At 39.6% G+C, this 24,989-nt stretch overlaps 1 protein-coding gene across 3 annotated transcripts in view; it reads left to right on the forward strand.

Moving 5' to 3' along the window:
• Nucleotides 1–1,151: 1,151 nt before the first annotated feature.
• The window catches only part of LOC124793395 (coiled-coil-helix-coiled-coil-helix domain-containing protein 1), a 69,497-nt gene continuing 45,659 nt past the window's right edge, over nt 1,152–24,989 (forward strand). Inside the window, exon 1 of one of the 3 annotated variants that reach the window (XM_047258017.1) lies at nt 1,152–1,450. The gene's annotated coding sequence lies outside the window, so the exon portion shown is untranslated. Of the gene's footprint in view, nt 1,451–22,679; nt 22,685–24,989 lie in introns of those variants that run through there. The other 2 variants (XM_047258016.1, XM_047258018.1) reach the window with 2 other exon arrangements.

The following is a 24,989-nucleotide window of genomic DNA, read 5'->3' on the forward strand; positions in this document are numbered from 1 at the left end:
GTCTCTGACTCGTCAGCCACCGCCTGAAACCTGTTTGGGATGGGTTCTACTCCCTGGGTCGGCAGAAGCTTCAGTTGGCTGAATGGTTTCCTCGCCAACACGAATCCACCCGAATCCAGCCCGCTTTCGCAGTTCCCTTCCAAGGCAATGGTTTCCTGGTTCCCTCCCAGGCCGACAACAGGTGCTGCCAGTGGCCCAGGAACCGCAGGCTCCTCAGGAGTTGAGGGAGCACTTGGGGGAGGGGTGGTGCACTTCTTCCTATTCTTGGACTGTTTATCTTCGCGTTCCTTTTTGGCACGCTGCACTGTGGAGGACGTGGTCTTGTGTGTGTGTGTGGGGGGGGGGGGGGGGGATTTGAGGTATTTGGATCGAATGGAGGGTGGGGTCAAGGCGGTGGGTTTGGGAAGGATGTCAGTCGGCTGATGGGACGTCTGCTTGCCTTTATATAGGGATTTGATGTAATTGAGGAGTTGATTTAGGGCATTGGTAAGCAGGAGCGGACTTAGGAGAGGGGGAGGAGGGATGGGATCGCAAGTAATGATGATGTATGACGATGTTTGTGTTTTGTGTATTAACAGCATTTTGTTTATTCGCTGAAATGTCCAGTTCTGAAATGGGGGTTTCTGTCAGAGGAGTGCCAGTTACAACCTTCGTTGGCACTGGTAGATTTCCTGGTTGCATTGCTGGCACTAATGCGCTAGTGCTCAAGGAGGTCTGGATGGCGGCGGCGGCAACCTTCTCGTTGGTTCCACGACCGGACTCCAGTTCCTGGCCCACAATTTCCCTAATCTCAGGGAGAGCAGAGTCTGGCTCTGCGGCAGCTGAGATGCTCGAAACGGTCGGCGGCGCGGCCCGTGGCAACAACAAGACTCGCTTTTTGTCGACAGCAGTAGACCGCCGCGGCCCCAAGGCACCGCTATTGCTCGACATTCCGAAACAAGCGAGATAGCACAACAATTTTACTTTCAGGAGTCTTCAAAGCTTCCTCGCCCACAGATATTCTTCTTGAGCGCCAGATTGTATTTTTACAAAAAACGCAGTCAGTCGCTCCTACGTCCTTGGTATGCCAAGGACGTAATCCGCAAGCAGGTGCCTATGGCTCTATGCAGTACCGTACGCACTCTTGCAGCTCAGCACGCGATCCACGCAGTACGGCTGGCATTGAGCTGCTGTGTGTTTACATGATTACCCAGAAACTATGTTGGAGAATCCGTTTACGAAATCCGGTTTTGGGAGACCCATGTGACAGGCGAATGAAGTTCCGATTATAACAAGTCGTACTGGTCGTGTTTATTGCTGGGAACTGCTAAATCAGTTTACGTCTTTACGAGCTATAAAGTCTTTGGCTGTTGTTTATCCACGCGATGTTTACAAACTGAGTTTGCTATACAACACATTTATTTTTTCAAAAGAAGTGTGGGTAAAACGTTGTTTTGTGCTACTTTTCACAGTAGGTTAAGTGTTGGTGCGACTAGAATATAGCTAGTTTTATTACAACTAGTTATATGATAAATAAAAATTGAGATGACTGTTGCTTTATTATAACAACTACTTTTGCCTTTGCAATTACAGCGTATGTGGTATAGTTGTTCTGCTTTAGCACATATAATACTTTTACTCCTCAGGTTGCCGGATTACGTATTATTGAGTATCGTTACAGTGTGCTACATGTACGAATGTGATAATAGTGAAAAGTTCTACCAAATTACTCATTTCTTCCCATTTACGTACTTAACTGACAGTCAGTGTTTCACAGAAAATCAGCTACATAACATCACTTTTAATAGGTAGAAGTTACGTGAGCTGTTGAATTCCCCTTAAAGTTTTTGTAATGTCTTGTGCGGCAGATGTACATAATATGCATCGAAGTACTCTCCGGAAATTTGTCAGTTATCTGAGATAGCTTTTTCTTAGATTATGTTGCGGTTTTAGTTTTTATAACGAAAAGTGCGTTAAAGATAGCGCGAGGAGGTAGACATCCGGCTACGCTGGAGATCAGTCTGTTACAAAACAACAATCTTTATTTCACATTCGGGCAGTTTAGGGGGTACATGCGCTGATCACGAGAAAATTACCTATTTTTGAAGGAAACGCGTATTTCTGAAGATATAACCATATATATTCACGGAATACCAAAAAAAATTTATTTCAAAATTTGTGTGTTGCAGTCATATCTAATGCGCTCGTAGCCAAAAAAGTACTTATTTTTGTATGGATACCAAAAAAAGGTCAATTAACTGTCTCACCAACAACAGCTATCACGGTTAGGATGTATGTATCTGTAATCATTACCTATGGGTAAAGAACTCTGTGAAGAAATATAGTAAAGTGTCTGCAGCATATTGGCATAGCAACATGAATAGTTGGTGAAAGCAGACAGTTAAATGACCTTTTTTTTTTTTTTTTTTTTTGTGTCCATATGAAAGTAAGTACTTTTTTGGCATTCTGCACACATATATGCTTATATCTTCAGAAATACGCGTTTCCTTAAAAAATGGCACTTTTTTTGTGATCAGCGCACGTACCACCTAAACTGCATAAGTGCCCACATTCGTTGGCTTCGTCAACTCTCAACCGATTTTTGTCTAGCGTGTGATACATTGCGGGCAGTCCAACTGGATATGATATGGTACATTGACGTTTCATCATTCCCTGTTTGGAGTATGATTTAAGTTCTCTGTATTCCTCTAGGGATATAGCTACTATGGCTCCTATGTATCGCTTCCTTAGGAATTACAAACACAGGACTTGCTTAACCATAGGGTACATAAAGGCACTTGGACTTTAATTTGACCCACACTCCACACCGAATTGGCACAGAAAGATACCTAGATATGTAGTACAATGAGAAATACCCTCTGCCATGCACTTCTCAGTGTTCTGAAAGCTATGGATATAGATTGACTCAAGTTCTCGGCAACTGTGCAAATATAGGCAAGTACAAGTGCACATACACATCCGTAACTTTTCTTCCAGCTGCTAAATACTGGAATACTTTCATATTACCCTCTGCATCACAAGAACTCAAGTGGTTGCTCAATCAGTGAGAGTCAAATTTTCACCGTAGTGTACCTCTAAGAGATGAAAAGAGTCACGTGAAAAAAATAACTGAGGAAGCACCTGGTTTATAAAAATTGCTAAAATTTCAACTATGAATAACACTTTATTCTGATGTCAACTATTAAATTTAACTATAGATAGTGCTACCAAGAGAAAATTTTCCAAAGATAGGAAGCTTTATAATACCTGACTTAATTTTATTTCAACTCCTCACGTAATAGCTGTTCTTGAAACTTTGAAACTTGGAGTCTTATCTTCAAGCATCCGCCAGTTCATGTTTTTTCAGCTTCTCCATTACGGTCTCCTATTGGTCATATAAACCTATGATAATTTTTGCTGCCCTTATTTGTATATATTCAGTATCCTATGTTAGACCCTTTTGATATGGGTCTCGCACATTTGAACAGTATTTGAAGATGGGTTTATGAGCCCCTCCAACCATGTATGTTGCTATTAAGTACACATACCTATTGTCTGCATAGTCCAGTGATAGTTTTGAAAATGTGTGATATTTTTGAAAGGTCCCGATTTCCGAGGTTGTTATTATGTAGGAACCCAAGAGCACAATTTCAAGTGTACAGAATATTCTGTTTCATGTGATGACATTCAGCACAAATCATTCCATTATGCCACTATATAATTTTGTACACTCTGCATCAGGACAGTATTTATTGAACACTATTTTCTCATTGTCTAATTGTCCTATTCAGCATTCATTTTATCCAATTCCCATTGCTCACCGGGTCATTTCATGTCAAATCAACACCCCAATTTTACCTCACCAGTTTAGATTTTGCTAAAATTTAGTATACTTATAATGGGTGCTGAGGCTAAGAAAAATTCCAAATTTCAATTTTTTATCTCAGACCATTCCTGAAATATGGCTATGTAAACTTTTCAAATACCAGCCAAAAATGTGTGAACAGACTTTTTTAAAATTGCTCTAGGAGCTGATGTAATTGAGCTACAGAGCTGGGAAAGGTGTCATTTTGCATGCTCTTTCCAGGGATATACAACAAAACATAGCTTCTAATTAATAACCTTTTCCAAAATACTAATTAATATTTTGATTTAATTTTTTTTTTTTACAGAAAGTACATAATTGAAAATTTTCAAAATATTTCCACAACTACATCATACTGTTCTAAATCACATGGCAAAATATAAATGTGGGATGGTGATGGGTTCATTGTTAAAAAAATTATTCCAGACACTTGTTTTTCGTTAACAGCCATAGTTTGACAAAACTGACCGTTAACAAACAGGAATGTCATTAAAATTTACTGAAAGGTAAGTAAAAAGATTATTAGAAATATCAAAACATCACCTTATTAAAACAAAACTAATCATCATATTTTATAATTGATCGCTTATTTTAATTTCATACATCTTAATTAACAGTATATTAACTTATAAAACAAAAAAGTTTGAGCATTAACTACAAACTGAAATAAAGTATGAAAACATACAAGTATTTACATAATAGTTCTGGTCCATGATGTTTGGAACGAAACTATTAAAAAAATTAAATACATAATGCTTGTTTTTGAGTACAGGTATCTATACATAGCTAAATTTAACACAATAGGTACTAACAGTAATTTTGAAACAACTTTCTATAAAGTATACATTAACACTAACCTGAGACAAAAATTAAGTTTTGAGTTGAAAGCAGTTTCCCAATAAATTGCCTTGGAACTTCACAGATTACATTTTAATAAAGCCGACTGGGTTTAGTTTACATCACTTTCATTAAGAATGTATGTTCTCCCTGTCGGAGTAAATGGATTTACTTTTGTGAGAACATCCACAACTGACACCCACAGGACATCTGCATGTGCAGGATAGGAGACTGATTTAGCTGGTCCATATGGATGAAGAAAAGTTATTTTTACTTCATCAGGTTCTTTGTTTTTTTCTAAAATGTACCCAAGCCACCAGTTTCTGCCATATACAGTGGTGACATAGCCTGATACATCTTGTAACTTCAGTTTGTCTGGTGATGCAGTTACTTCCCTCTCCCAACTCTGCATATCACATGAAAAGTATTTTGACTATTGATTTTGATGTAGTGTTGGGAATGAAAGCATGAAATTGCTGTGTTCCTTTGATTGTCAATGCCTCTTCAAGCCGACTTTTTAATAATATTTCTGAAGCAGCATAGTCTTCTGGAGTGGAATACGCAAAATCAACATTTGTGATATTATCTACTGCCCACTCAGATAGACCTCGTGAGGTTTGGATCTGATTTTGGTACGGCCTTTGCAAACTTGCACGAGCTGCCAGTCTCTTAACTGAACCCCCTACTCCATCACAAGGCCCTTTCCCATGTGCTGTGGCTGAAAAGTGCCACTCAGCTTTTATGTTGAAGTCTTCCTCATGAAGGCAAAGGTTCAGGAAGTTTTTCTTATTTTTGAACTAAGCAGCAGAACCGTCAGAATAATAGTATATCTTTTTTGGAAGCTTTTGAAATTTATTTGTTGGATAAGAAATAAGCTTCTTTTGAAAGGGGTAAGCCGCAACTGTATTGTGCTCCAAGCAATCGGAAACACTGGCAAAGCTCATATGCTCAATTTTGTCTTCCTGTTTGTAATATATAACAAAAGGATGAATGGTAATCTGTTGTCTTGTCCAGTGGTAACTCTGAGCTTCATCCCGTAGAACTATACTATAATTTTCAAAAAAATCATGTATGACAACAAGTTCAGATTCCATAAAATTTTCTCTTGTGGAGTTAAGGAATGTTCGTTGTTGCTTGGCAATTAAGTCTTGCTGAATCAAAGGAGACATCTTACTACAAAATAAATCTATGAATTCTTCAGAAGTTTTCTGAACAATTTCCAGATTACAGTGGTCAACTGACATCCACCGTCGGAACTGAACTCGTTCAATTAAGTTTTCATCAAAAGAGTGTTGTAAAATTTTACATATGATGGTTTCTCCTGGGCAATATTCACAGTTTCTAATGTTGCAACCATCCAATGATGGGTTGCAAAGCATTTTTGCAGTGCACTGCTTATAATTGTTTAAGCTGCTGTTTGTTACTGTATTTAGTTTGGAATTTTCTATCATTAATTTTATGCAAAATTGTTAAGGCTTTCATTGCCACTTGTTGACAAATTGCCTATTGGCTTCAGTCTCAGGTTCTTTGGCTGACATTCATCTAATGACTTTACTGATGTTTCGCCAGCACGAGTGGTTGGCATTGTCAAAGCTTCACCCTCCATTACCGGTGGTGAACTGGAGCTGAGCTCGCGGCCATAGACTATATGTACCTGGCACGCCAATGTCCGAGGGCTTCTCCATGGTCATTTCCGGTGTGGTTCTCCTCTTGCTACCTGCGATGGTCATTCGCTGCAGTACAGGAAGCCAGGATCTGTTTACCTTAAGGCTTTTCTCTTTCTTGTTGAAGCTGTTCGCGTGTTTTTGTATTTCTACAGCTTCTCTGAGCAAGCGTATGTGATAGTGCTTCTCTACAGCCAGAACTTCCGCCTTGGCGAATTTTATTACATGGTCAGTCTGACTCAGTGTGTGCTCTGCCACAGCCAATTTCTCCACCTGCCCCAACCTGTAATGTTACTTATGTTCTTTGATCCTGGTGTTGATTGATCGTCCAGTCATTCAGACATAAACTTTTCCGCATGTGCACGGTATACGGTACATTCCCTAGTCACAAGGGATGGCAAAAACCTAGGACACAGGGTGTATAGAAAACCGACACACACATACCGATACCTGCACAAACTATCAAACCACCACCCGAGCCAGAAAAGAGGAATGATTAATACGCTCGGAATGCAAGCAGGATGAATATGTGAGCCGCAGCACCTCAGACGCAAAATGCAACACCTGGAAAGTGTTCTGAGGAGCAGTGGGTACTCCACAAATTACATTAGAAGTGTAACAGAGCCAAACACTCAGCAAAGTAAGGAATTAGATAAAGAAATGTCGGGTACGGCCTTTCTGTTATACATTCCTAGAGTGACGGACAGAATTGGCCGTATATTGCGCAAACATGGCTTAAAGACGATTTTCAAACCGACAAGGAAGATCAAAGAGTGTCTTAGATCAGCAAAGGAGAAAAGGGACCCACTTGCAATGTCGGGAATATACCGTAACCATGCACATGCAGAAAAGTTTTTGTCGGAATGACTGGACGATCAATCAACACCAGGATCAAAGAACATAAGGCAACATTACAGGTTGGGGCAGGTGGAGAAATTGGCTGTGGTAGAGCACACACTGAGTCAGACCGACCACGTAATAAAATTCGCCGACACAGAAGTTTTGGCTGTAGAGAAGCACTATCACACGCACTTGTTCAGAGAAGCTGTAGAAATACAAAAACACGCAAACAGCTTCAACAAGAAAGGAAAGCCTTAAGGTAAACAGATCCTGGCTTCTCGTACTGCAGCGAACGACCTTCACAGGTAACAAGAGGAGAACCGCACCGGAAATGACTGCAGAGAAGCCTCCAGACGTTGGCGCACCTGGTACATATAGTCTGCGGCTGCAAGCTCGGCTCCAGTTCACCACCGGCAATGGAGGGTGAAGCTTTGACAATGCCAGCCACTTGTGCTGGTGAAACATCAGTAAAATCATTATATGAATGTCGGCCAGAGAACCCGAGACAGAAGCCAATAGGCAGTTTGTCATTAATTTTATGTTTTGGTGAGTTGTGCACACACAGACAGTGTGTGTGCCACTCCAGCCAACAGATACACAATGTTTCGGTATCAACCCAACAAATTTAGAGAAATCTATTTTTATTTTAGGAAACTTGTCTTTAAAATGTTTGTAAGCTTCTTTAAGGTTACACAAAATAAGTCTTTTTGATATTTTTGTTTTACTTCAACTTGTTTCTGTAACTGTCACACAATCTTTAGTACCTGGCATTGCCCGGCCAACTTCATCATTTTCATAAAATGAATGTACAGTTTTGACAGTTTCTGTGGGTAAACACTTCCCTGGTGTTGGGTTTGGACCTTCCCTGAATCATTTCTCTTTCAAAATTTCTTTAGGCTGCTGAACAATGTAATTAGGAGCATTAAATTCTCTCATTATTTTCCTGACACTCCACTTTTCAGGTAAACTTGTAAGAATCATTAGGATTTTTTTTTGCTCTACATATAGAATTATTAAAGTTTGTTTTGAGATTTTGAAGAATGGATTCATCAGTATCTGATGAAGAAGTTTCAGCAGCAACAGAAGTTTATCAATTGGGGACTCACCTAGTTCTTGAAGTGATGTGTTAAGTGTTTGAACAACCACTGAAGATGCAGTGTAGTCAGGGCCTTGGTCTGGTATGATTATCTCTGATCCAGAAGAATCAATACTTTTATCACTGATGGACTCTGGTGTATTTTTCAATGTGTTACCTCTTTCCTACATCTATCACAAATCCTGCCACCGCTAGGTATTTTGAAATAATTTGGTCATCCAGGATGTGCCATTTCTCAGTTTTATCTTTTCTGTCTCTAATAAAATGATTTGACTTCTTCAATGGATTAGAACACTGCACTCTTACAGCACTGCACTTTTTACTTGGTTCCATATTGATACAAAAACCACTGATAAACTCTCCCTTGTAAACAAACTATTAAATATACTAGATACAAACTGGTCAACACAGAGGAAACAATTGATTTGCACTAAAACTGCTGTAGACACAGTAAGCCTTAGAAGGTATCAGTCTTACATCCACTCAACAATGGCTCCAGTCTCTGAATGATTGTACAGACATCAAGCACTGTGCTTGTTTCAACTTGTTCACAGCCTGCTGCATACATAGACAGGAACACAAGCATGCTCAGCCTTCATACAGTGGCTAAAGCCTGTGCTAATGAAATCTGTATTTTTGGAGCAGAAGTATTACATCAATAATCTACTAACAAGTTTCTCACACTTTATTTAAATCTTAGCTATAGGTCCCACACTCAACATTTCGTTCTGCTGGTTAATAGACTATTAGTTTAAACTGTAAGAAACTAAAAAAATAAGCAATCAATTATAGAAAATGTTGTTTAGTTTTGTTTCAAGAAGGTGATATTTTGATGTTTCTAGTACTTTTTTACTTACCTTTCAGTATATTTTAATGAAATTCCTGTTTGTTAAAGGTCAATTTGATTCAACTACGGCTGTTAGTGAAAAACAAGAATCCGGAATAATTTTTTTTTAACAATGAACCCATCATTATCCCACATTTATATTTTGCCATGTGATTTACAACAGTATGAAGTAGTTATGGCAATATTTTGAAAATTTTCAATTATGCACTTTTTGTAAAAAAAATTAAATCAAAATATTAATTATTACTTTGAAAAAGATTATTAATTAAAAGCTATGTTTTGTTGTATATCACTGGAAAGAGCATGAAAAATGGCACTTTTCCCAGCTCTCTAGCTCAATTAGGGCAGCTCCTAGGCAATTCAAAAAAGGTCTGTCCACACGTTTTTGTCCAGTTTTTGAAAAGTTTAAATGACCATATTTCAGGAATGGTTTGAGGTAAAAACTTGAAATTTGGTATTTTTCTTAGTTTCAGCACCCACTATAATTATACCAACTTTCAGCAAAATCTAAAAGGGTGAGGTCAAATTTTTATTTAAAGTGTGTTGATTTGACATGGAATGACCCAAGTGCAGCATGCAACAGAAAGGCCATCAACACCCTAAGTGCACTTGTATTGATTTGGGAATCTTTGTAGAAGTGTAAGGGTCAATGCCCAATTCTCTGCTTTCATGAAGGTTACAGAGATGTGTTGCACTTTTCATGTAACAAATTAAATACAATCTTATGATGTGTGACTTCGCATAGACTCAACTGTTAAAAATACAGTATGTCACAGATTGTTAGAGGAATTCAGGGAAGTGAGAATGAGATCACTGCTATTTGCAATATGTGTAAAAGAGTTATCAGCCAGTCTCAGTAGTTCATATGTAGTCAGAATCTCTGACTCTGAGATGCAACAACAGTAGAAAACGTGCCTAGTTCAGAGAGAATTGATTTCTGCTGCAGAAACTTACAGTTAACTCTAGATATAAGAAAATGTGCTGTAGTGTTCAAAGGTGTACAAACTTACAGGTAGGAGTGTTGTAAGTATATCAGAAGTTGTAAATCGTTTGTCTCGGTCAGCTATGCTGGCGTGACCATCAATAACAGTATAAAGGAATATGTTACAGTCACTAGTGAAAGCAGACATACAGTGCACTTTTATTTAATTGGATAGATAAAAAATCTACTCACTTAGTGCTGGCAGAACACACACATAAAAGACAGCTGTAAATGCAAGTTTTCGGAACCAGTCGCTCCTTCTCCGGCCAGATGGGTTGAAGGGGAAGGAAGAGGGGTGAAGGAAAAGGACTGGAGATGTCTAGGGAAAGTGGTAAATTTCAGGAAATTCACCCAGAACCACGGGTCAGGGGAGACTTACTATACAGAATGAGAAGGAAAGATTGATAATGGGGACTGCATTGGATGAGATTTGAAAACCTGAAAGCTTAAAGGTGGAAGACTGGGTAATATGCAGACAGAGATTACTGCCTAAAAATCATACATTAGTTAATAGGAATGAAACACTATGTGCATTGTACGTAACAGAGGTGGGAGGGAGGACAGTGAAATATAGACGTGAAAGACATTGAAACATATATAAAAATGATACAGAGTGAAGCAAAGAATAGTTACAGTGAAGAAATTCTGAGACGGAAGAAATTAATGTAAATTAAGGCCAGGTGGGTGGCGAGAACCAAAGACATGTTGTAGTGCTTATTCCCACCTACAGAGTTGTAACTGGTGTCTGGCAGACGAATCCAGATGACGTGTGTGGTGAAACGTGCTGAGGTCATGAATGTCAGGTTGTAGAGCATGCTCTGCAACAGGATATTGCGAGTTGCCATTATACACCCTCTGCCTACAATCATTAGCAAGACTACAACCAAATTAGGATGAATGGGCATAGGCAGAGGGTGTAACTCACAATATCCTGTTGAAGAGCATGCTCTACAACCTGACATTCGCGACCTCGGCACCTGTTTCACCACACATGTCACTGGATTCTTCCACCAGACACCAGTTTCTCAGAGCTCCGCAAGTGGGAATGAACGCTAAAACATGTCCTTGGTTCACGCCACCCACCTGGCCCTAATTTACATTAATTTCTTCCATCTCAGCATTTATTCACTGTAACTACTCTTTGCTTCACTCCATTTTAGTTTTCTATATCTTTCTTGTCTTTCCCGTCTATTTTTCACCACCCCGCTCTCACATCCATTATGTACAATGCACTTAGCTTGTCACTCCTATTAACTCATGCATGATGTTTAAGCAGTCATTTCTGTCTGCAAGTTATCCAGTCTTCCACCTTTAAGCTCTCAGGTTTTCAAATCTCATCTGATGCAGTCCCCAACAATCAGTCCTTCCTTGTCATCCCATATGCTAAGTCTCCCCTGACCTGTGGTTCTAGGTGACTTTCCAAAAATCTACAACGTTTCCTAGACCTCTCGAGTCCTTTTCCTTCACCTTTCTTCCTTCTCCTTCAACCCTTATGACTGAAGAAGGAGCCACTGGCTCCGAAAGCTTGCCAATTACAACCATCTATTATGTGTGTGTTCTGCTGGCAATTGGTGAGATTTTTTTATCTATCCAATTAAATAATTTTGTCAATAATTGATTGTTTTTGTTATAGAATACACTTTATTTGATGATTTCTAAGCAGGTATAATTTGTCTACCAGAAATTCTTGTACAGAATTGTCATATGCCCCATGTTTGGTTACTGTGTTGGTGTGACAGGAGATCTTGGGAAAGTCTGAAATGAATAGCACATAATTTGTTTGGTTTAATTTAGTCAGTGACAGATGCCCTCAAATGTAAGCAAGTTAATAAGTTCTCAGTGAGGTGGTGGCATGCTTTGCTAAACCCATGTTGGCGGTCAATTGTGAAGTATTATTTTTCAGATTGGGAAAACAATTATATAATAACAGTCCTGCTCTATCACTCTTTTATAGTTTTTGATAGGTGCCACACTGCTGAATATAAACCAACAACAATCAAATTGACAGTGTAGGGAGGAGATTACATGAAAAGAAAGCAGTAACTATGGAACTACATATTTTAGAACAAACAAATTCATTGATAAACAATGGGAAGTCCAGGTTGGAATAACAAGACTATGGAAAGGTTGGATTGCTTCTCACCATGTGGAGAAAGCATTGGGCCACAGACAGGCACAATGAAAAAGGCTGCTAGAATATTAAAGCTTTCAAACAAAGTTCTCCTGCACTAGAAAATGCATACACAAGCACAACTTACACAGACACGGCCACTGTCTCTGGGTGCACTCACGGGTCAGGCTCTAGTGCTCTCAGACTGTGACTCTGTGTGTGTGTGTGTGTGTGTGTGTGTGTGTGTGTGTTTTGTACTGCAGAACTGCAAAAGAAGGACTTTGAAAGCTTTAATATTTCGGCAATCTTTTTCATTGTCTCTGTCCACAGCTCACAACTCAGCACCTTCTCTGTACGGTGAGTGGCAATATATCCTTTTCAAATTCATTATTAACCCATATTTTTAGTGAAATAATGATAGTAATTAATTCTTTGGCACATATCAAAGTGCCTTACCTGGTTGGAAAATAAATTGTATGTTAATTATTTCATGTGGGTCCCTCAATGCAGGTATATGTCTACTTTACATATATCTATGGAGAAGCAGAGTGATGTTCTGCCCCTCTGAAAAGGAAGAGTTCTGTGCCAGCCAGTAGCATTCAATGTTTGCATTTTTACTCGTACATTCTACCGTCTTCTGTAGCTTCTGGGACACTCATTTTCACCTGTTTTATGCCACTGATTGTACATAATGTTATACCTATAGCAATGGAGGCTGTTCCTGGCCATTAAGATTTCCCTTCCAGCTTATCAACTCTTGATTCCTGTCCCTTCAGTGTGTTATATTTCATCAATGGCTCCCAGTTGCCATTTACCTTCACATACTGGAAGCATAGTCTGCATCCAGTGACACTTCATGGAACACAACATTGCGGAGTGTGTGTAGCGAACTGTGTTTTAGCTGCACCTCACAGTGTCCAGTGACCTCATAACTTCCCACAAAATCATACAAATACACGAGTCTAACATTTTTTAGGGACACGAAATTGAAGGATAACATAGGCTCAGTTGTAGCTAAAGCAGATGGCAGATGTCAATTCACTGACAGGATACTGGGGGAAAGCCATCAGACTACAAAAGGAATTGGTTATAAATAACTTGTGCTTCCTGCCTTAGAATGTTGCTGAAGTGTATGGAACTCCTACCAAGTATGACTAATAGAGGGTATTGAAGAAATACAAAGAATAGTGGCATGAACAGTCACAGGTTTACTTGACTGATGGAAAATTGTTACGGAAATAAAACTTGAAGATAAGACCCAGTTATCTTGGAAAAGCCTACCTATAAAGTTTTAAGACCCAGTATTAAGTGGAGAATGCTGAGATATTCTTCAGCACCCTACATATCACTCCTATAGAGACAAGGTACACTAATTATACTGCCCACAGAGCCATTTAAGCAGTCTTTCTTTCCACTATCTATACATGATTTGAACAGGAAGAGACTCTAACATTAATACAAGGCTAAGTGCCCTCTGCTATGCAGCCCACACTGGTTTACAGAGTATTTATGTAGATGTAAACTAAACACTATTGTAAGAGTAAAAATGCGGCAGATACTGTAATAGTTGTTGGTTCCAGGTAGTAAAGGGATTTAGCAGTTGTTGAGGGAGAAATGGTAGATGACAATTTTATGGCTGTCTTGTCAAAGGATTTATGGAGAGGGACTAATGGATACCTTGATGAACACAGACATCACAGAATTAATAGAACTTGTAGTCTATCTGACTATGAGAACTTCACTATACAAACTCCCAACAATATCACCCCAAGAAACAGTATCGAGCTGAGCAGCATGCTCTTCTCCAACCCAGGTCACCAGCTTAGAAGAGGAAGTCGAGGAACCGTGTACATTTCATTTCATTTTTACAAAAGTTCATTATTCACAAGAATCAACAGTGGTATGCTAGATTTTTCAAATGCATAAAGTTCCATGTATTTAGGCTGATCATTGTTGGACATGGTCTAAGGTGCTTGCTTGTGTGAATGAATATATATGTTTGTGTTTCTTTTTCTGGTGAAGACTTGGCCAAAAGCTAATGTGTAAGTGTCCTTTGGTAGTGTCTTTCTGCAAGTAAACATGTCATACTTATGGTAAGTAGCAATCTATCTTTTCCATACCTGTTGGTGTTCCAACCTGGTGTTCCTATTGTATGATTCTATCATTAATAACTATTCTCACAAAAAACAGATTTCTTCCAAATGGATTTATTTTCCAATTGCAACCTGAAGCACAATTGCATCTGATTCTGTCACATAGTCTTCTATGGATAGAGGTGATAAGTGTCAGACATCACAGAAAATGATACTCCAGAATTAAATATTGCCTTGATGGTTTGGTCTTTGGTGAGGCTGTCACTGCTTTCCATGGAGCACATTCATCTGTGGTAAGAAATAACTGTGGCACACTGGAGAGTGACATCAGAGTAGGGCAATGTAGTTAATTCCATGGATCAGCTGTAATCATATGCACTTTATTGCCACACATAGAATTGCTCTGTTGTATGATTTCATATGGCATAATAATCATTGAACACCCTCATTCTTTCTTTACAGCAAAATATGATGTGTCCAGGGCTTTCACAGTAGAAACAAACCTGTGTGTTGTCTTCCGTTCCTAAAATGTCCATTATTGTACACAGCAATCGGATTGACAAGCGAGCCAGTTTTGTATGTGTCATTGAGAACATTAAATGGTGTCTGATAATTGTGACGTAATTGCACGTTCTTTGACTCCATTCCTCAGATTGGCCTGCCATACAGAGATCTGTACCAACGATCAACAAACCACTTGTTGAATTTGTTCTGCTGCCTCCTGACTGAAGTTCAGCATTCAGTGGTGCTACTATTGGTAATTTGCTTTCAACAGTACCAGACATAATAAATCTCCATATCTCCTCATCTACAATTTGCCATATTAGCCATGGGAGGTCCTGATGGTCTTCCATGACTGCCATTGGTACAAAATTTAGAAGTCAGTCGAATGCCTTGTGTGCTGCCTCGATGTACAAAGTCTATTTAGAAAATTCCAGAACATTTGTAATTTTGCACCAACGATGTGTTGAAGCGAAATGCAGTTGGCATCCCTGCACACCCCTGTGTTTACTGTGTAACTGCCGGAAATTTCATTGTTGATATGTCTGTTAGTTATTGTTCAGTGCAGTATTGAGTAAAATGCTGTGTTGCACAGTCTGCAAATTTCGAGACGGCAAAGTTAGAGGAGCAATGCATCTGCATTAAATTTTGCCGAAATTTTGCATGCCAGTCAAAGACTCACGGTCCGAAAGACTGCAGAAGAATGCAACATTTCAGTTGGATCATGTCATGAAATCCTGACACAGCATCTTGGAAAGCATTGCGTTGCCGCCAAGTTCATCCCATGGCTCATGAGTCAAGACCAGAAAGATCTTTGCCTTACAATCCATGAAGAGCTTTTGGATCACGCGTATGAGAACGAGAATCATAACTGGTGATGAGATGTGGGTCTATGGTTATGATGCTGAGACCAAGGTTCAATCTTCACATTGGGTTGGGAGAGGTTCTTCAAGACCAAAAAAAAGTACATCAGGTCAGCTCAAATGTCAAAGCCATGCTGATAGTTTTCTTTGACTTTGAAGGTTTAGTTCATCATGAATTTATGCCACAGGGATAAACTTTAAATCGATGGTACTATCAGGATTTGTTGTGACGCCTGCGAGAAAATGTGAGAAGGAAACAGCCTGAAATGTGGTGAGACAATTCAAAAAAAAAAAAAATTGAAAAGATGAATATTCGCAATGATAGATGAGGTAAAAGAAAATTCGCAGATGGCTCTTTACATGATATAGCAAGAGGCATGCCAAGACTGCTTCCAGAAGTGGAAACGGCATTGGGAGGAGTGTATCAATTGTGGAGGAAAGTATTTCTTGTGTTAGGGGTACATCCTTCAAAGGAGCACTTGTTAGGTGTTCCCTGACACACGCTTCATTTCATGTGGAACTTTACCATTTTCTTCAATTTCGAGTACACTATATGATACAGCACTAAAATACTGGTGTGTCATCTCCCTCTGGCACATGTATCCTCTGTTATTTTTTGGCTATACAAACTTTCAGCCAATTGTCACCAAATGCTTTCTTAACTTTGGTGTAAGTTTATCCCAGATCTTGAGGTTTTCCTCGTTTTTCTCAGACTACTGCTAGGCTGCTCTGTCCAAATAAAAGCAGATACGGGCAGTCTTGTTATCTTACCTTTGAAATTTGAATCCCTTTAGTCATTTTGTCGAATCCTGGCCAGCATCTTTCAGAAACACTGCTGGACACTTGGTAGGTATCTGACTAACCTATGCTTTTGCATCCATTGGTACCTTGATAGTGTGGACCATAGGAGAAGTGTACTATTTGTACTCAGGTTTCTGCCCATGAAAGTGACAGCATCTGTGTGGCATGATTGTGGATCCATGGCAGTGTTAGTATGTGAGGCACACAATGTCTCCACCAATCATGTCACGTTTATTGAACACAAGTCACAGTACACACTAAGCTGAACAACCTGCCTTACTTAAAATGTTCTTGCAAATTCCTGTATTCCATAAATATGTAAATCTCAGAATATTCCACAAATCATATATGTTAAATGACAAATTGCAGGAGGAAGGAATAAAAACTGTTCTGCACATCACTAGCCAACCACTACAGCTGCTACACTAAGATGGATGACACGCATCCCACAGCAGTATGAATTAACCATGAATACATAGGTTTGCCTGTGCAATGCCTTGTCTGGTTCTTTTTCATCTTCTTCTCTTTCTCGAGTTACCTCTTTACCAAGTGTATAAAAACTTGCAAAATCAGTTCAAACCATACTGGACCAAATTCCAGATTTAACAGGTTAAAGAAAGAAAACCTAGAAAACATGTCAAAAGATAAATATTGTGAAATCAGATTCACATGAGATCAGTTTTTTGTTAAATGACCATCAGATGCTTAATGTATAAATATTTTATGAGGCCTGAACTGCTACACTGAAAAATTCGTAAGTTGTGACTAGGGGCACATCAAAATAGTTCTGTTTTGAACCAACACTTACACACCTCCACAGCCATGCAAACCTTACACAACTAGACATAAACATCAAAAGACCACAACCCCTGCTCTGTGTGCATATATAGAACTTCTGTTTTGTGACCAACCATTGCAGCCAAGGGAGCATCTTAAAACTAGACCACCATTATAATGAGTACATATTTTACAATCTTTACGTATTTCAGACATACATAATATACATTTCTAAACAATCTGCAGACATTCTATCTGGATAGACACACGGGTTAGCATGCTGCTTCCAGGATTCGGGTAGGCACGCTGGTCCCAGATCGAATTCAGCTGCTGAATTAATAATGAGGGCCAGCATGCCAGCCAGCCTAATGTGGTTTTTGACAGTTTCCAATACCTCACTAGGCCAATACCAGGCTGGTACTCACCTCCCACCTTAGTTATATGATTTGCGAACACTTCAAAAACGTTCACACACTTTTTCATGGATAACACTACATGCAGGCAGTTGCATTACACAAATTCCATTGTGGGAGGAGGGGGAAGGGGGGTGCAAAAGGAGTAATGATAAGAAGGGCATCTGGCCTCCCTGTAATATAAATGTTGCCAAATCTGATAATAACCATGCCAATCCCAAGCAGGTATACGGGGTAATTTGGCTCTGTTTCAATAAATATTAAATAAATTATTTGTAACAATTAGAGTTATTGTTCAATATTAAGATAAATACAGTCACTTTATAGCTTAACTCAAAGACCTACCCAACGACATGTCACACACATATCTAGTGTGTCTGTAACTTATGTTACTGTTGTCGTAAGCCAAACATTTTTGCACATAAGTATTAATAACTTTGTTAGTATTTTGGTTTATAGGTGTGCTAATAGTTTTATGAAATTCGTCTTTCTGTTGTTGTTTAAACTCTGTCATCAGATTTTTTTAGCTCGTTTGGAACTGGTTTTCAAGTTTTTAGTGAATATTCAATGCCTTTAGTTTTAGCACAGTCTGACCACAGTCACATTGCTCAGAATTCCCAGGTCTGTGATGGTACAATTTATCTAAACATCACAGAAATTCCAAGTTGTGTCTGCCCAGCAGCTCACTGGATAGTGACCCTCACCTCCTCTCATGGCTTGTTGCAGTGAGTCAGAGCACTTCCCAGTGCTCACTTACCTACCTGACGTAGCTGCTGCATGGCAACTTGCCACCTACATTATGCTCAACCAAACCTACCATTTAATGTACGTATTGCTCAAGAAGTTACAGGTTCTTCCTGTAATACAGAGTTTTCCTGTTGTATTTCAAAGTTTAGATTCATCTCAAACAGTGACTACTAAATATCATTCTGAGTGTGTTCAGTTGCTTTCTTCAAAACTATTACAGTAATCTTCATACAACAAATATTTTATCCTCCATATTAAAGTTGAGAACCCTAAGAACAAGATTTGAATTCAGAATAAGAGCTAACAGCTCCAAATGAGATGTCAAAATAATGGAATTAACTTATCTTTTTCATTCCTGGGATGATACACTACTGCAGCATTGCCAGGTGACTGACAGTTTTATGTAGGGAGACACATCACTCTGCTAGAGTTATGTGTAACAACACAATCCTAAGATACATAAGTTCGTAGAGGAATATCTTTTGTAAACTGCACTTTTTTGGAAAAAATGAAAGGGGGGGGGGGGCAGCTGAAGAGACAATGTGACAATGGCAACAAACACTGTGTTTGTCCATGGATGCATCACTACTACCTGTAAAGTGATGCCTGCTAGAATGACAATTAGAGCGAGGGCATATTAAGTTAAAGTATTTGGTTTGTTTTTAGTACACTGTCGAAGGACTGAACAGGCTGGAAAGTTAACATCATGCACTAGTCCCCTTACCAGGTGCTAAGAGATCTACATTGATTTAGCTGATCGTGAAAAGCTTGATAAGTCACATTTTTTCTGCTCTTACATCAGTTCTTCTCTTGAACCTTGCAGACTGCATAGAATGAACTCCAAAAAGGGGATGAGGTCATAAAATATTGCACTATTTTGTGAAAATACTTAAATTTATTATATTTCCTACTGCGTGAGCTCTTTCAGTATACAATACTTGTAGAAATCACCTCTCTTTTTTTTTAGGATTTCACATCTCATTCAGTAAGAACATAAACCTCATAGGATCACTTTGTTGTCTGTCTGTCCTTCTGTTAAGATTTCTTTTTCACAGAAACAGGTAGAAGTATCAAACTGAAATTTCTGTCAAATACTAAGGTCTGTGTTCCCTTGGCAGTGTAAAAAATTTAAGTTTCTATGTCAATGCAGTAAAAATATATGATATGACCATTTATGTCACACATCTTGATACTTAAAACTCACTAATCAATATCTACAGGACACGTCCTGTTGACTAAGGATCATGAAATTTAGCAAGAAACAATGGTCCGTAGTACAGGTAAAGGAAAAAACTTAAACAAATCATTAATTTGTAATTATATCACATTAAGAAAACATTTTTTTCTCGTTTCTTATCTGTTTGTCTGCCTGCTTGCCTGTTAAGACACCATTTTTCCAGGAACCAGTTGAAGTATCAAGTTGAAATTTATATCAAATACTGAGGTCTGTGGTCACTTGGCAGTGCAAAAATTTCAAGCTTCTAAGTCAGTGCAATCAAAATATACTACTGTACCATTTATATCACAAATTCTTTGGTACTTGCAAACTCACTCATCAGAATCTATAGATGAACTATCTGTATCTTTCTATATGCATAATTAAGTTTGTACGGAACCCTCAGAGCATTAGTACTACTAACACTTTCTGATGAGAAAGATGGTTTGTTACAGAAACCTTCACAGTTCTTCAGATTTGCATTTGATCAAACTTTTGAAGAACTCCTCAATAATATTTGCCAAACACAAAATATTATATGTTTCTCCACAGACCAGTTCTAATTAAAAATACTCTTGATTTTGAGAGTATATTACCGAGCGAGGTGACGCAGTGGTTAGACACTGGACTCGCATTCGGGAGGACGACGGTTCAATCCCGCGTCCGGCCATCCTGATTTAGGTTTTCCGTGATTTCCCTAAATCGCTCCAGGCAAATGCCGGGATGGTTCCTTTCAAAGGGCATGGCCGACTTCCTTCCCCGTCCTTCCCTAATCCGATGAGACCGATGACCTCGCTGTCTGGTCTCCTTCCCCAAACCAACCAACCTTGAGAGCATATTGTTTGTATTGTGATATTTCATAGTGGTGCTGCATTTATTATCAGTCTTTCATCCACAAATATTTTATTTATTTTTCTTTTATAGCTTCTCTCCACAAACACAACTGTTATTCCTGTTGTTCTCCCATTTTCTGTCCTCTGGTACAATTGCTGGCCCTGATATGTAGAAGATCAGTAATCCTTCATATGCTGGAGGTGACATACAGAAATCATTGTACACAAGCAAGGAGATTTTGTTAGGGATGAGCTGATGATTGATACTGTAGTGTACCAACCATATTAGTTCAGAAACATGCAGAGTTGGAAATGGATTGCAGCAGTGCCAGCCGCAGACAAGCGCCGGTGTTATGCTTTACAAAATATAACATAGCCGTCGCAATGTTGTGAGGTGAGCTAGCCTGGAAAGGCATGGAAACAGTTGACACAGCAGTACCTATGCAGTTGAAGGTGAAGAGTTTTGACACCAGCAGCTGCAGAAATGTTTAGTACACGTGCTGTAAGGCACAGCAACGCCCAAACAAGCACAGCTCGAAAGTGCATAAATACTTAGCCATTCTGTACTAAAGTCACTTGGGTTAGTATCACAGCTCTGCAACAACAGAGCTGTGATGCTAGGGGCATCATCTGGAATGCTGTTCATGGAACACAGTTTAACTCTGTGAAGGGCAGTCTATCCTGATAGCATTGGATCAGTAGCCACCATCTCTCCAGTCCAGCCCCGGTCCTGGGAAGTAGCTTGCCAATCATCCTTATGGAGCAGTGGGTCACAGCCATTATGTCACCTGCCTGTTGCCTGCTGGACAGCACCAAGGTGAGTCACACCCAACACACTTGCAGCCATAACTGGCCACCAGGACCAGAGTCACTACTAGCAGAGACCGTTACATCACGCACCACTGCTCGGCTGGTGCCATTCCCTGATGGCACTGCTCATGACATGCACAAACAGGAAGCTGCTGGATGCCTCAGTGATGTAATTATTGATGTTTCAAAGCGAGTGCTGAGAAGGGCAAACCTTTGGCAGAATCAGGGATGCAAGGAGTATTGGCACCAGAAGCAGTTCATATATTGTTGGATAAAGTAGTGCAACTGACAGCAAATAAAATGGAGTTACATAGTCTGGTACACGCACAGTTGCCACAGTGCAATATGGATTTGGCAGCCACAAGTTTAGTAGTTCCTTTCTCTAGTAAATCAACAGAGGGTGTGCAAGTGTTTGTGGAGGATCTCAGGAATTTGACAGAAATGGAAGAGTGGTCTGATGTAGAACTTTTTACAATAGTACAATTAAGATTAATTGGGGAAGTGGAAGCTTATGCAGGTTATATGGATGGTCTCAAGGGAGCTTGAACATTTGAGGAATGTAGAAAGAGGTTAGTTCACAGGCATACAATGCAAAACAGTGCAGACTTTTAGAGAACAGTTGGGCATTGTAATGAAGATGCATATGGAATCAGTACAAGAATTTGTGGCTATGATAAGAAAGATTAATGACTGTACTTAAGGGTTGAGGCATAAACTAATTTTACAAGGGGCTTGATCCATTTGTAAGCAGGTTGCCTTCGGAAATGTCAAGGAGATTTCGGACAGGGACTCCAATTAATTTATGTACAGCTGTCAGACTGACAGTAGAAAGCGAGAAAATTGACACGTCAAGTGGACTGCGTGCTGGACGGACAGTGTTTTCAGTGAACATAAGGTGTTATGGATGTAAAAAGATGGGGCAAGTGCGGAAGCGTGGTCACTGACCACAGGACAGTGGAAGTAGAAATAGAGACCAGCATAATGGAAACTCTAGTTTCAGAGGTAGAGGACCGGGAAAGAGACAGATGTTAAATGCCAATGGGAATCTGAAGTTCATCTATGGGCACTCTCAGTAAAATTAAGTGCTGTGAAGTTATATGCCAAGGTGGATTGTGGAGTCAGAGGAATAGCAGGGAAGAAGAATTGCAGGATATTGGACAAAGGTGAATGTGTTGGCTGCCATTGGATATCTGGTGGAACGTAGCAAGTGGACCCTCCACATCATAGATTGCAGTATGGATTTCTGCCTAGGTGTGGTTCTGTTCAGATAATATGTAGAGATTGTGCCATGCATGAGAAATGCTTTGGATTATTGTTACGTCTGACTTACTGTTAAGTATGTTGTGTGTGGTGGGACTGTTGAAAGTAAATGAAGTATTGAATCAGGTGGGTTGTTTAGTGAAAAGAAGTGTTTTACATGTACAGGAGATAGATGATGTTAAAAAATGATACCTGTTTTGTGGATAATTTCAGTGCCGATGATTTAAAGTTGAAAAGAGGTGGTTGAGCACCAAATGGATATCCTGGTGCAGGAAGAGTGGAACACCATTGAAACTGCATTGAGGAAAGTGAAGCACCCAAAATGGAGTGATATGTAGTGAATGGAAGAATTATTCTCGAAATTCAGGGCTTCGTTGTTTCTAAAAGGGCCGCAGCCATTGACACATATTTCACAGCATTGGATACCAACAGGAAATGAATCACCAGTTTACCGCAAACCATACAGTGTCACTAGCTACTTGCAGCGGATTCGTGAAATTATTGGGGAAAGTAGTAGCTCATTGTGGCCAGAAATGTTATTGTGCTGAAGCAATAAGCAGCTGGACCACAGAAATTAGGTTTTGTTGCAATTATCAACATCTGATTTCCAAGGCTATGACGAATGACTACCCATTGCCAAAAATTACAGAAACCATAAACTAGTTAGGCCATTGCAAGTACACTGACAGAAAAAGAGAGATAACATCAAGAATGTGACATAAACAGAAGTTGGTAGGCATGTTCCTACGACTGAAAGATGATGTCGTTGAGATTTTGCACCAGTCACATAAGAGTGGCACTAGTAGTGCCACTAGGAGGATGCAAAATGGATTGCTTTACATATACATTGTAACGATCATGAGTTATCTTTGAGATTCGATGCAGTGAGTTGACGTTAGTCAAAAATGCCTTTAAGTCAACAAAGACGCCATTATCAACACCTTGCTGAGTTTGAACGAGTTTATGTTGTAGGGCTATGAGTAGCTGCACATTGCTGCTGCGATATTGCAGAAAGTTGTCGCAGGAATGTACCCAATGTACAGATTGCTGGCAGTGGTGATCATGAGACTGTATGGTCGCAGGAAGACCAGGCTACAGATGGCCACATGGCACAACCGAGAAGGAAGAACGTCATGTTCGGCGAATGGCTGTGGTGCATCATACTGCTTCTGCAACAGCAATTTGAGTAGCAGTTGGCACTACAGTGACAAAGAACTGTTACAAATAAATTATTTCCAGGACAACTATGTGCCAGACACCCTGTAGTATGTGTTCCACTGACCCCAAGCCATTGCTATTTGCTACTTCAGTGGTGTCAAGTGTGAGCTCTTGGAGGCAGGATGGAAATCTGCTGTGTTTTCTGACAAAAGCTGGTTCTGCCTCGGTGCCAATGAGGGTGTGTGTTGGTTAGGAGGGGGCCAGTTGAGGGCATGCAACCAACCTGTCTATATGCTAGACACAATGGGAGGGTGCGATTTCATATGACAGCACAATCACTCTCATGGTTATCCCATGCATTCTGACTTCAAATTTGTACATCAGTCTGCTGATTTGATTCGTTGTGCTGCCATTCATGGACAGCATTCCAGGGAGTATTTTCCAATCGGATTGCCCACAAACCACAGTTGTATCCCAACATGCTCTATAGAGTGTCAACATGTGTCTCGGCCTACTCGAGCACCAGATACTGAACCCACATGGGACATCATCGTATGATATCTCCAGTGTCATCCACAAACAGCATTAACCATGTGTGAAACTTCATCCCACAAGCTGACGTCTGGCATCTATAAAACACAATACATGGATATTTGCATGCTTGTATTTAAAATTCTGCTGTTAGACAGGTTATTAATGTACCAGAATTTCACATTTGCAGTGGCTTATCTCGCGCTTACATTAACCTGTGATGTTGCAATGTTAATCACTTAAAGATGTTAGCTAGACAAATGTATTCCAGGAATTTAATCACTCTACAGTAATTATTTTTTGGTTTTGCGATTTTTTTCTCTCAGAATATTTTTCAGTGGTGGATGTAAGGAGTGGCTGTCATCAGCTAGATGTTGCTTGAGAGGCCTAACCAAAAACAGCACTTTCTTCACTGAGGGGACGCATTTCAGATTGAAAAATGCACCTGTGACATTTCAAAGGGCATCGGTCAGAGTTCTCAGAGGATTGAAACCATGTCAGTGCATGTTATATCTTGATGAACAATCATCTTTGCGACTGATATGGAGCAGAACATACAATACGGAAGGAAGTATTCCTTAGACTGAGAGAGAGAAATTTAATGTTGATTATGGAGAAGTATAATTTTGTGTGAAAGCGTTGGTGTACCTTGGTCACATAATTAGTAAGGAAGGGGGCTAGGACAGACTTGAGGTTGGTTAAAGCCGTATTTGACTTTTCTGTACATGAATCGGTGGAGCCACTACAATCAATTCTTGGAGTCACA

The sequence above is a fragment of the Schistocerca piceifrons genome, chromosome 1 (assembly GCF_021461385.2).
Source record: "Schistocerca piceifrons isolate TAMUIC-IGC-003096 chromosome 1, iqSchPice1.1, whole genome shotgun sequence".
Classification (NCBI taxonomy): domain Eukaryota; kingdom Metazoa; phylum Arthropoda; class Insecta; order Orthoptera; family Acrididae; genus Schistocerca; species Schistocerca piceifrons.